The 12,578-nt window shown below is 32.7% G+C and overlaps 1 long non-coding RNA gene across 1 annotated transcript; it reads left to right on the top strand.

The window, feature by feature from the left end:
• Positions 1–12,153, top strand: LOC129223785 (uncharacterized). Its single transcript, XR_008580652.1, has 3 exons — positions 1–172; positions 2,098–2,327; positions 11,761–12,153. It is a non-coding gene; the product is annotated as an uncharacterized LOC129223785 (long non-coding RNA).
• Positions 12,154–12,578: the final 425 nt, after the last annotated feature.

Below are 12,578 nucleotides of genomic sequence, written 5' to 3' on the forward strand. Positions count from 1 at the left end.
CCTGACCGGAGAACAATAGGTCAACCGCGGCACTCCAAAGAAATTGTCCATCTTTTGATCTAACCGGCACTTGGCGTTGGCTTGTATATCTGGCGATTAGATTATTGGCAGGGTATTCATGTTTTTCCGGAAGGAAGCCATTTTTTTTACGTTCGAGCGGTTTTTGGTGGAGGTATGTGGTTTTGAATTTTCCGGCGTTTGTATCATTATTTTTTAAAATTGATCAATCATTAACCATAATAGTTTCAGTTTGTAGATATTTATTGTGTATTATTTATATTTCTTGTTGGCTTAGAAAATATATATTGAATCTTTAATGTATTCATTCTAATATTTAAGTCGTTTAATACCTTATCATTCGCATTTAAGATTATTAATTTTGTATTTTAAGTACTGATCAATGCAAAGTACGCTGGTTATTTTTGCTTGTGCATAATATTAAACATTATATTTGTAACGTAATATTTAATTTCGCATCAACGGTGTTCGAGCTAAATGGTTGTTTCACTGTGTTTTGTATAATTATATACGAAGTATGTTATTTTTGTTTTAACTATTATATTGGGCCGGTCTGTTTGTAATGTTAGCTACAAGCATTGCAGCAGAGTGAAATTAATTTTTGAGCAGGCTAATTAGTAAAATTGAAAATTAATATCAAACAATATTGAGCATCTTCCCGAGGTGGATTTTATGACTTCTTGTATTCATGACATTACGATTCTACAAGCATATAACTCGATGCGTTTTTATGCTAAGTATGTTTCAATGTGGTAAAAGTAAGTTAAATGCTGTGTTTTCTCCTCTGCTTTGCGAATCGTCAACAAGTGATTTGTTTTCATGTAATAATTTCAAATCTTCCTAGGGTGAAAACGTCCTGCCATCTAAGAAGGGACAGGGGTTTGAGAGCCCCTGATAATCTGTAATTTTAAAAACAATATTTGATTGATGGAATTATATGATGACAAGGTGTATTTTGGGCTAGTGCATTCCTCAAAGGATAGAGCCTCTATTCTGATAGCTACAGGGTTGGCAAGTTTCTGTGGAGGCGGTTAAAACCACTGGTAGAAACCGGTTAAACCAGCATGGCGAAAACCACTTTCTGCCACAATTGCGGCAGAAACTGGCAAAAACTCACAAAAAAAAAATTGACATGCAATAGGAAGTGCATGGAAAAAATAATTATTAACCAAAGCACATTTTAATTATATTAAAACAATTTAAAATCAAATATTACATTGTTTGGACCCTGCAGTTGCTTCTTCAAAAAGGTTATTTCTAAAATCTAAACAGTTTCTCAATCTAATATGTACAAATGAGAAACTTTAGAATATTCCTGCAACAGAAGAGCTAGCAGGCAATGCATGAAGGAACAAGCAATGTTTGAAACTTTCATCTATTGTTTTTTTTTTAACTGGTCCACCATGTAGTAACTGGGGTAGTGGGAGAAATTCGACTGGAAAATAAGTTTCGAGAAATAGGGCCAATTTATTTTGCAAAGCTGTGACATTAGGTACAAAATCTATGTTAATATTGGCAAGTAAAATTCTGGCACTTTCTTCTTGAAGCACGTGATAATTTCGATCACAAACAATTTAGATGAAGCATATAAGTGAGCAAATTAAAATCTGAAATGCCTTTTAATTTTGTATGTCGCTCCTCTTTCCTGAGCACCTATATGATTTTTCGTCCTTTGTTAAATTAATCCAAACATTACGAGCATCTGCAAATGAAAAGTTCCCTTCTCGAACTGAATCAAGGGCATTAGCATAGAATTTTATTTTTTTTAAATGATGAAATGAAGTTTCATTTTTTAGTTTACTTAAACGAATATCATTTAGCAATCACTTAAGTAATTAAAGATGCTTTTAAGTTTTTGCCAGTTTCTGCCGGTTTTTACCGGTTACAACCAGTTTCTGCCACTGGCATGGCAAAAACTAGTTTCTGCCAGCAGAAAGCCAACCCTGGGTAGTTACTACTAAGATGAAAATTTGACAATTTGTCAAAGTAGTTTGTGAAATAGGTAACTAATTGTCCCCAATGCATGCAGTTCATGTTAATCATATTCTTTCTTTAAATCACCTTATTTTTTTTTTGCAGAAAACCTAAGCATCTTGTCTTCAACGATGGTTCCTCTACAAAGCGGATATTTTTCCTATAAAACTGGGCTTTGAACCTAGTATCTTCCTGCTTTACATATTTCCTTCTTTGCAGTCTCCCTGTGAATCGACTGGACTGCCCTCAATTTGAGCAATCTGAAGATGGAAAAGGTTGACAAAGTTCCTTGATATCTTTCCATTGAAAGAGTCTTGTTGAACAAGGTGGCAAGGGTAAGTTCTCTACATGTCATTTTAAAATTGTTGTTATAAGTTGTTTAAAATGCATTTATATGATCTGTTCAGTGTGCACTTTTTTTTCTAACTCATTTTCTGAAAAAAATATTGTCTCCCCAAAAAAACTGCTTGTGTCAAGGCCTGAAAAGCACCTATAATGTTCTGGTCTCAATCAAGGTTTCCGCTATGGTCACATTTTTTGAAAAATGCGAAAATACTATTTAAATTGCAAAAATGGAACAACCCAGACAACCACCTATCTTTAAAAGTCATCTATAAGAGATCCACTAGCTATAGAACTAGAGATGAGGCAAGTCCAAAAGATGACTATAAGATGTCCGAATGTCTAAATGAATATCTACCAGTGGTCGAAAGGTTGCACTTTTTTGACTCCCACTGACGTCGAAAATATCTAGACGTTCCGCGGCGATCTCAGAGATATCCAGGGGATATTCTGGATATCTCATAGACATCCGGAGGATGTTTCTTGCATATTCATAGGATGTCATGTCCAGATAGCTTTTGGATGTCTTAATAACTGGTTATTGATATCGATTTTTGATCCTGTAGATGTATAGGAGATATAAGAAACGATGTTTTATAGATTTAATGTTTTTAAATATTTTTTAAAGCTGTAAACAAATTTACAGGTTTAAAACAAGCAACTTATTGTATATTAATAAATAAGTTATTTGTAAATATCTTAGTTTTACATTCTCAATGCAGTTATAAGATCCATTTTACTGATAATTATGAATAAAAGTGTTGATATTTGTAAATAACTTATTTATTGATATATGAACAGAAAGTTGATTTTGAAACCAGTAAATTTGTTTACAGCTTTAAAATATATTCCACAAAAATTAATAAGTTATAAAGTCGGCATTCATTAGTTATTTATACTTTTCTTCTTTTTTCAAAAATCTTCAACAGATGGGTTTTCATTCTATGTGTACCTATGAAATATTTTTTTTTGCATACTGTTCCAGATTTTCCCCAATTAACTCTGCCCCCCCCCCCCCCCACCTCCTTGCTAAAAAACAAAGAAGCAAGATGCTTTTTTCTTTCTTGTTTTAAATTCAAGTCTCAGTTTTGTGACTGCTGGATTTAGTAGTCTTTTTTTTTTTTAATGATTTATGTTTAAAAAAAATTTACAATTTAAAAAGTGGTAACTCTTTGGTGTTAATGAATAAATAATCTATTAAAAACAACATTTTTGACAATAATAATTTGGATAAATGTTAATAACTGCAGTTAAGTGCAAAAGTTTTAACACTTTAAGTAATTTATTTGTGACACCATGAGTAACCATTTTTTAAACCCATAAAGTTGTTTACATTTTTAAAAGAATACATTTTAGTACAACTAAGTTTATTAGCAGTTTTAAATATTAAAGTTCCTCTGTCAAACCTGTAAGATATTTTTTTCTATATTCCTTTACTACAAACAAATACCATACACAAGAAACCAAGTTTTACTTTTTGTAAAATAACAAATTTTGATTTTTTGCATATTGAAGAACTCTGGTGAAATTATGTAGCTCAAGCTCATCCATGTAATCATTGTTTGAAATAGTTAGCTTTCCTTCAACTTTTTAAAATATCAGTTCTGGTTAATATGAATCTAACTAAATTGCTTTAATGAAGTAATTTATGGGTTTTTTACGAAACATTCCTTTTGATTTACATATTGGTGTTTTTCCAAATCTGTTACTACAATCTTCTCAACAAAACAATGAATGAACAAAAATGTTTGAATAAATGTTTATAAGTTCACATGCTAAAAGAAACTAATATAACATGTATAAATGAAAAAAATCCCCCCAGAGTACATAATTCCCTGTTACTTTAAAATATCTGTGAACTATTTTTGTTCTCATATTCTGTCATTTCTGCATCTCATAATCTAGAAATTATATATCAGGCAAATGGTGAAAACATGTATTCATTTTTATCTCGAATGAAATACAGTATAACCTCAAATTAACTATTGTCAAGGGACTGGAAAAAGTTATCATTAAATCGAAGAGCATAGATGTTCAATGCAGTCAGATCCGAACCAGTGAAATATATAAATAAAAGGAAATTGTTAAATCAAAGTTATACTGTATTGCCTCAATGTTGAATTTCGTACGTGAAAACTTAACTTGAATTAAATGTTGACATTCCGATGCAGACCTACCTTTATATGCTTCTTTAAGTAGTACGCAGCAGCTTCTACATTTCAAAACAACATTCTATGTAATTAAAAAAGATGTAATGTCAACAAAATTACACTATAAAATATTTTTATTGACAAATATTTTTAAAATATACAGTATAAAAAAAACATCACAATTCTTCTAAAAGTGATGAGGACAAAACATCTCCATTCCTTTTTTTTTCTCATCATTTCAAGCTTCGATGTACCGTAACTAATTTTCAATTGCAACTTCCATAGCAGAATCTGTTGCGAGGAGCCTAATACTTGATTATTCCTATTTTGAGCAAAAACTAAGAAAAATATAAGTAATTTTTAAAAATACATATTAAAAATAAATATAATGCTTGGAACTTACCTATTTTCTCTGAACACATCTATTTTTTCTGATTATTGTTCTTAAGAACAGTCACGTAAACTTTTCAATTCAGAAAATAAGATTAAATAGTATAATGATGGATGATAATGTACAAAGCATGTGTTTTGCTATTTATAATGATTAAATTATGAGATATACTTACCTTACGTGCTTGAGCAGGATACAGCTCGGAAAATATAGACTTCACAGAGATGAAACATGAAAGAGATACTACGTCAATTAAACTAGTGCCTCTTACATGTTCTTCCCTGTGTGTTTTGCCGGGGCCTTCCTTCCTTTCTTTCCTAAACTAAAACAGACAAATATTTTTATGTGAATCAATTGCATAGCATTAGTAATAGCTTCAAAAATATCACTATACCGAGTACTTAGTGCATACTCGGCATGGTGTTCATGAGGCAATGGTTTGAAGCATGTCTGACTTTCAGTACACTGCCAAGTTGAGTACTCACCTAAAGCGCTATTTGGTACGGCACTTGTGAAATCAATTATGCAAAATGTGAATTTTGAAAACTTGAAAGCACCACTGTTATGATAATTCATAATCCAACTTTATAAAATTTACAGCATTCAGATGTTTTCAAACATCTCTAATTTCAATACAATAGCATCCTGAAAACCTGGCACCAGACATAGAAACAAGAAATGAAATCTAGGTATCATAATGGCGCCTAGTATATGTTTCTAGTCATCAAAACAAACAACCTCAGCCATTTTTAATGAATCAACTATATGTCCCAAATAGAAAGCTCACTGTCAATAACTTCTCCGGTATACTACACACTACCAATAGTAGTGATGGGCATAATCAAGAACTTTTGATAATCGAGATCTCGGTAATCGAGGACTTCTGATAATCGATGTGATAGATAATTGAGACCTTTCCAAATCGAGAACTCGAGCAATTAATAAGAAACCTTTTAAAATCGATAACTCGAGTGATTGATACGAGAGCTTTTGGAATCAAGAAGTCAAGATGTGTCAATCGAGAAATTAAGCTTTGATAATTGAGTTCTCAAGGGATCTTGAATAATGGAGTGATTTGATTATGAGAACTATATTATGCCCATCACTAACCACTAGCATATTTCTAACATGCACAGAAAAAAATGGTTTTTTAAAAACAAAATTCGTAGCATTTGAAAGTTGCTTCTACAAATTTACTCCTTCAATCACTGGTCCTAATCAGAGTCAGGAAAGAAAAGCTTTATTGAAATCCAAAATGGAGTCAAATTCGCCACCTAAGAGTTTGAAAACTAGGCATTGAATCAAAAATTTTCAGCCGCAAAATGTGACTGATGACTGCTTATTTTTAACACTGTGGTACTTGGTAAGTCAACAGAAAAAAAAAAGAAAGAAAAAAAGAAAACTGGACCACATTCCAGCAAGATGAAAAAACTTGGATGCCCCGTTAAACTTTTGGATAGGTGAAATTCTTAATTTGCCAAAAAGGAATTTCAAACTTTGCTGACTTATAACATACGGTTATACACACATGCCTACATTAATAATGAAAATCTTTATTCAGATTCAGGCAATCAATAATGGAAATAATGTCATTACATTTGCCAAATAACCAAACATATGCTGAAAAAACGCATAACTTCCCATCAGGGCTCCCCTACTTGCATGAAAAACTTTTAATGCCTACCCAATAACCCAGCATTTTAGAGCTACACCACTTTTTGGTCCCACAGAGTTTTCTGGATTCGACTGTAATGTCATTAAAGTGCAACAATCAGAAAATCAAACAAAATCATGATTAATACGGAGAGGTTTAATTAGAAGTATGAAATAAATACATTAGTTATTATAGGTAAAGTATATAAAACAAAAAATTCTAACATATTTGATAACATAACTACAGGAAGAAACCAATAAAAGTACACATCGGACTAGTGTAAATGATGATACGTAGGATATCAGACATAATATGAATGGCAAGACGAAGGGTTTTTCGGTTTTTATCACAACACGACAAAATTTTCAATTTTTACAAATCAAAAGAATTGATACAATTTAAAGAAAAGGTTCAGACTCTTTGATATTTGAATACACATTGAGAGAAAACTCGAATTTGTGGAAATTGAGTTTGCTTTATCTTTTTAATGCAAACCTAATTTTGAGCAATGTATGCATTTGAACAATTTAATTAAAAGGATATACTTTTTTTTTTTTTTTTTTGGAGAAATTTGAGCATAATACAAATCATTAAATTGGACATTCGGATACGTTGACACTTATAAAATTAAACTCAATTTTAAGTTTTAGCATCCCATTTTTCATCACAGTTATAAGAGTTTCAATAGAATTTACGAGCAAAGTAACACAACAGTGCAACACAAACATAGAAAACAAAGTACCTAGCCTAGTTGTACATAGATTTTTAACATTTAACAAATAGCAACGAATGAAAGATTGAAGAAATGCAGACCAACCGTACACGCACAGAGTCAAAGTTTGTTAGGGTTAAACTTGTAGTTTTGACTCCTCATATCACTAACCTTTCATTACAAACTTCCGTTGAAAAACAAATTAACACCTGTGGAAATCAAGAAATGAATATCACCTTCACTATCAATTTAATCTTGCGTAAAGAAAAAAAAGTCAGCAGGCTTGAATCTCAGCATCGTCACAAGCGATCTTGAAAAAAATCAACAAAGTTTAGAAGTAGAAGAAGTTAGAGTTTTCTCAGTTTACTCAACTCGATTTTTTTAAAGAGTACGAATTGGGAAAAAAAAGAAATCACTTTTCTTCTATAAAATTTCAAAATAAAATAATTTCGCCGCAGAATTCAGAATACAAACAAATCCGGTCAGATCTAAAAGTCAAATATCTTGAAGTCATCCTGGAAGTAGACATTCGTGGATATTTATAATGCAACGTACGGGATATTGAGCAGTTATCTATAAGATATCCTAATATCTATATCTAAAACATGTTACTGCCTAGATCTCTGGAATACATGCACAAATCCATATCCATGATTTGGAGATACCTGGATATCCTTAGGATGTCCAAATATCTATGTCCATGATTTGGAGATACCATGATATCCTTAGGATGTCCACATATCTATATCAATGATTTAGACATTTTTGGACATTGTTCAGATGTCTAAGAAATCTAAAAGACGTCTGGACATGTTATAGACCTGTTTAGATGTCTTTGAGATATTTGTGGTTGTCTGGGAAGGCATTTTTGCTTTTTTTTTTTGCTCTAATATAATAAGAAAAAGAAGGGGCAATTTTCAAGTCGATATTCTATATTAGAAATTGTGCGGTCAAGTGGTTTGGCAAGGATCATATTTTATTTTCTTCGGGAAGGTAAAAATGTATAAGGATGAGCTGTTTTTACTTGTTTTTCATAGAATGAATAGTGTAAAATATAATAAAAGTATCGCACTGTGTATTGCATGTCTTATTTTAAATTAGTATTTCATTATATACAAAAAATATTTATCGAAAAAACATTCAGTCTAGAATCCTTTTAGTAAATATTTTTTTACACTTAAAGGTTTTTAAAAAAAGAATAACGATTCCAGCGATGTAAGATTTGTTATTTTATTATTTTGAAAATCGAAATGGAATTTTACGTAAGATAAGGAGGGGGTGAAAAATCTTTCGACCCCCCTCCCTCCCCCATGTAAGGGTAAGCAAGTTGCCAAAATCACCCTTACGTAATCAATGAATGGCCTCTAGAGATTCAAACTGACTTACCCGGAATCCATAAAACCCTAAATTAGTTTTTCGTCGACGAGAAAGGTAGGTACTTGAATGTTTCAAATAGCCGAATTAAACATGAGTTACAAATTAGGAAGATGCGAAATCTATTTTCTGTTCTGAAATTACCTCCAATCGTGAATTTCCAATAGAAAATTATTTTGAGACTTTTTTTTTTCAAAAAATAAGATGTTCCATTGAAAGTGGTACTTTAAAATGGAAAATCCCCGCAAAAATTGCGGAAAACGAACCCATAGTAAGCTTATTGGATGTGCAGTGGGAAGTACTTGCCCACAAAATGGCAGACGATCGTTGGTTGAAAAGGAATCACTTTTCTACCACATGGACATCCATCTAGTTAAGCGAACCGGTTCCCATGTCCATGTTTTCCTCCCTTCTCTCTTAAGATTCGCGGCGGTCCCGCCTCAGTGGCCGAGTGGTCTAAGCGATTCTTTCTCACACTTCCGCTTCCGAGTCACAACTGTATTTATGTCGAGGACTGCATACTAAGTGCCTTGCTTCCATTATTTTTTATACCGATAGATGGCAGCACCATCACCGGATCGAACAGTTAATGAGAATTTAGAATTAGTCCAGGAGCTAATAGCTACCTGGTACTAGCACCCCCAAAGGTATCGTTTCACTTGGAGGACATTGAGACCATGAGCATATTTAACGTCGCCCAGTCCCCTTTAATGACGACAGTGTGTCTTCGACCATCGAAGTTCGAACTCAGGACCCTCCGGCCCCGAATCCGACACTCTACCGATCAGGCTTTTCTCACGCTTGAGGCGGTGAGTTCAACTCCCACCCTCGCTCCGCATGTACTTCCCCCTCTTTCTGATGTAAATTCTTTCATGTGTTGTTTATATGTAATCTACTGAAATAAAAAATATATCATGCATAAGGGAGGCAAAACACTCAGATTGTAGTCCTCATCAAAATAAACCCGTGCAATAAGCACCAAAAGAAAGAAAGTCTACTAATTCAATTTTCATCTCTAACATGTTGCATTTGTTTTTGTCGTGATTCGGGAGATTGAGTTTTGCGTTATGTACTTTCTTGTCTACCTTTTTTAGTTTTGCGAGATTTGACTGACGCCGTTTCCTAGCTCGCGTCAGCATGAGTTATACAGGCTGCTTTTGCTTAAGGTCATGCACATGTAGCTTTAAGCCGAGTTAGGCCCCTAGAAGCAGGACTTAATTGCTGAACAGGCCAACTAGGCCCGGGCTTAGAGCTCCCGATATTTAGGGGCCCCTAAATGTCTGAAATTACTTTAGTCTTGCTAAAATTTATTCAGCCGATGGCTAATGCTATAAAGTTTGAACACAGGGGCCCCCAAAAAAGTATTTGGCATAGGACCCCTCGATATTTTAATCGGACCCTGCCTAGAGGGACTAATTATCAGTAGTTTAGACCACCGCAAGTTACTTAATAAACCTCAAGATACAAACTCTCTTAATAAAATAACAAGATTGAGAAGTGTATCCTCTCATAATCATCTAAATCAATGAAAATTAACTAAAAAGTGTAAAATAAAAAAGAAATATTTAAAAAAAAAAAAACCCCCGACTGCGTAAAAACCTAAAAAGAAAAATGTATAAGCCCAGTAGTTAAGAATGTTATTAAGTGTTTCTGATAATTACACCATTGAAATAGTTTTATAATTGTACACAGATAAGACTAATCATAAATTCAAAAGCAGAAGAGAAGGATCAACAGTCGGAGCCCATTCAAATTTTACGAGGTTCCTTGAATCAGAAAGGAATGGGGCCCCCACTGTTGATCCTGTCCCACTGTTGTCTTACCTGTGTACGGTTATAAAACTATTTCAATGGTGTAGTTATTCAGTAGTACTTAATAACATTCTAAACTACTGGGCTTATACATTTTTCTTTTAAGTTTTTTTGGTTTTTACGCAGTCAGGTTTTTTGTTTGTATTTAATAACTTCTGAATTTGCTGGAAAAGCAGTGGCAACTCTTGTTATCCAAATGTACATACATGCAGTATATTTCATTTTAAGATATAGCTTGGAAACTACTTCACGTTTTCTTTTGTATTGATACCAAGACCTTTACAATGATTGAGAGAGCAGGCAGGTGTCATACTGGTCTAAGTAGAAGAGAACATACACCCTCTCTGACTGCCTGTTAGCACAGAAGATTTGTGCTTGGTTCCACGGATCAAGATTTGCATCAAAGAAAGGAAGAATGCTCTGGACGGGCAAAAGAGTTCTCTAAACAATCTGGTTACTTTTACTTTTCACATCCTTTCTACTGCAAATCGAAGGGATTAGAAAGTCCCTTGGGAATAAGAGGGTATTGGAATGCTCACTCTTGATGAAGATCATCTTTAGTCACCATTTCATATTGACGCTGAAAATTTGCTTAAATTTGAATCTTGTATAAGTTTTAATACGTGCGATAGTAAATTCTTGAAATATATCGAAACCTTTTGAAAATCATGTCAAAAAGAGTGAATGCTAATTTACATGTATGTGTTGGATGGATTACTATTTTTAATAACCTTGGTTACTTCACGCTTTCGGATAATACGTGCTTTTTCTTTGTCCCCCGAAAAGCACAATATAACAAGGGGTAACTGTAATATCAAATTGAGTGATAAACAAGCCAGGGAAAAAAATCTTGATGAAGAAATGAAGACTGGTGTCAAAGGGATACTATGTGGGCCTTGCTTCCGGTTTCTGGCATGTAAACATATTGTTGAAAAGTTATATTTGTACTGGTGAAAAAGATGTATTAAATCATAAATATATAATTTTTTACTCTACAGTTCTACAATCTGTGGAAACTTTGTTAGATGATATAAGTTGAAAAAAAATTGATTATGGTGACACTGCTGGGCCCATGCAATCTGTTTATTTGTTTTGAAATATCTATACAAACAATTGTATTGTTTTCATATGCTCCTGTAGTAATTTTTAATCTTTTCTTTTCCGATTTTTAGTCTGGAAAAACATTAAATGATATAATGCATTTATTGGTCATACAGTTACACATTTTGAAAATGCATGTGCTTATAAATTCTAAAGAACTATCCTAGAACTTTTCCTTTTTTTCCCCCGAGTTTGTTTATTTGTATTAACTGTACTTATTCTATATTTTGTAGGTTTTAGTTCTTTGAAAAATACTGCTCCTGGACCCCTACCCCTCCAAAAGTTGATGTTACCAGTTGTATGTTTTGAAGATGCTTGTGCTCTATCTGGATATCTCCTCAAAAATTGAAGATTTGAACAGACTATTTCACTTTACTACTAATCCTGAATGATGTGTTGCTCTGTTTTGTCTAATATTAGCAATGTGGTGCGCTAGGCTTTTCGAGTGGAATGATAATTCAATTACTCAGTGTATGAAGATTCTAAAATGTACTTTAACTTGAGAATCTTGTGAGATTTATTTTATGTATTCTTATATCAACTACTTTTGAATTTTTATTGTTATAAAAAAGATGTATTGAAATCATGAACTATGAATGTACCTGTAAAATGCATATAAAACTCTTATTCACAAAACTTTGTTTGGATTATGTGTATATTTTTAACTTTAAAGTAAACATCTCCATGTAATTTTAGAAAGTTTCTACTTCTACATCAGAAATAATTTTAATCCCTATGCATTATGTGATATATTGCCGTATCTAGAGGATATTCAATTTTATTTGATACCGGGGAATTAACTTATTCCATTCAAATTTTGGAAATGAAAATTCAGCAAGAAAAAAGGTGTCTAGTGCAAAGAGTTAAATATGTAAATAAATAATGAAAATATACAGCTGAAAGTCTGAAGTTATGAAAACTGCCGTTAATGAATTATCAAATTTGTACTTTATTTGTTAAAAAACAAATCAATCATTTTGAAGCAGATAAATTGGCTATTTATTATTCAGTCAGAATAAAGTGCGACACTGAACAACGTCTATCATGAAAT

This window comes from Uloborus diversus, chromosome 6, assembly GCF_026930045.1.
Source record: "Uloborus diversus isolate 005 chromosome 6, Udiv.v.3.1, whole genome shotgun sequence".
In the NCBI taxonomy this organism is placed as follows: Eukaryota; Metazoa; Arthropoda; class Arachnida; order Araneae; family Uloboridae; genus Uloborus; species Uloborus diversus.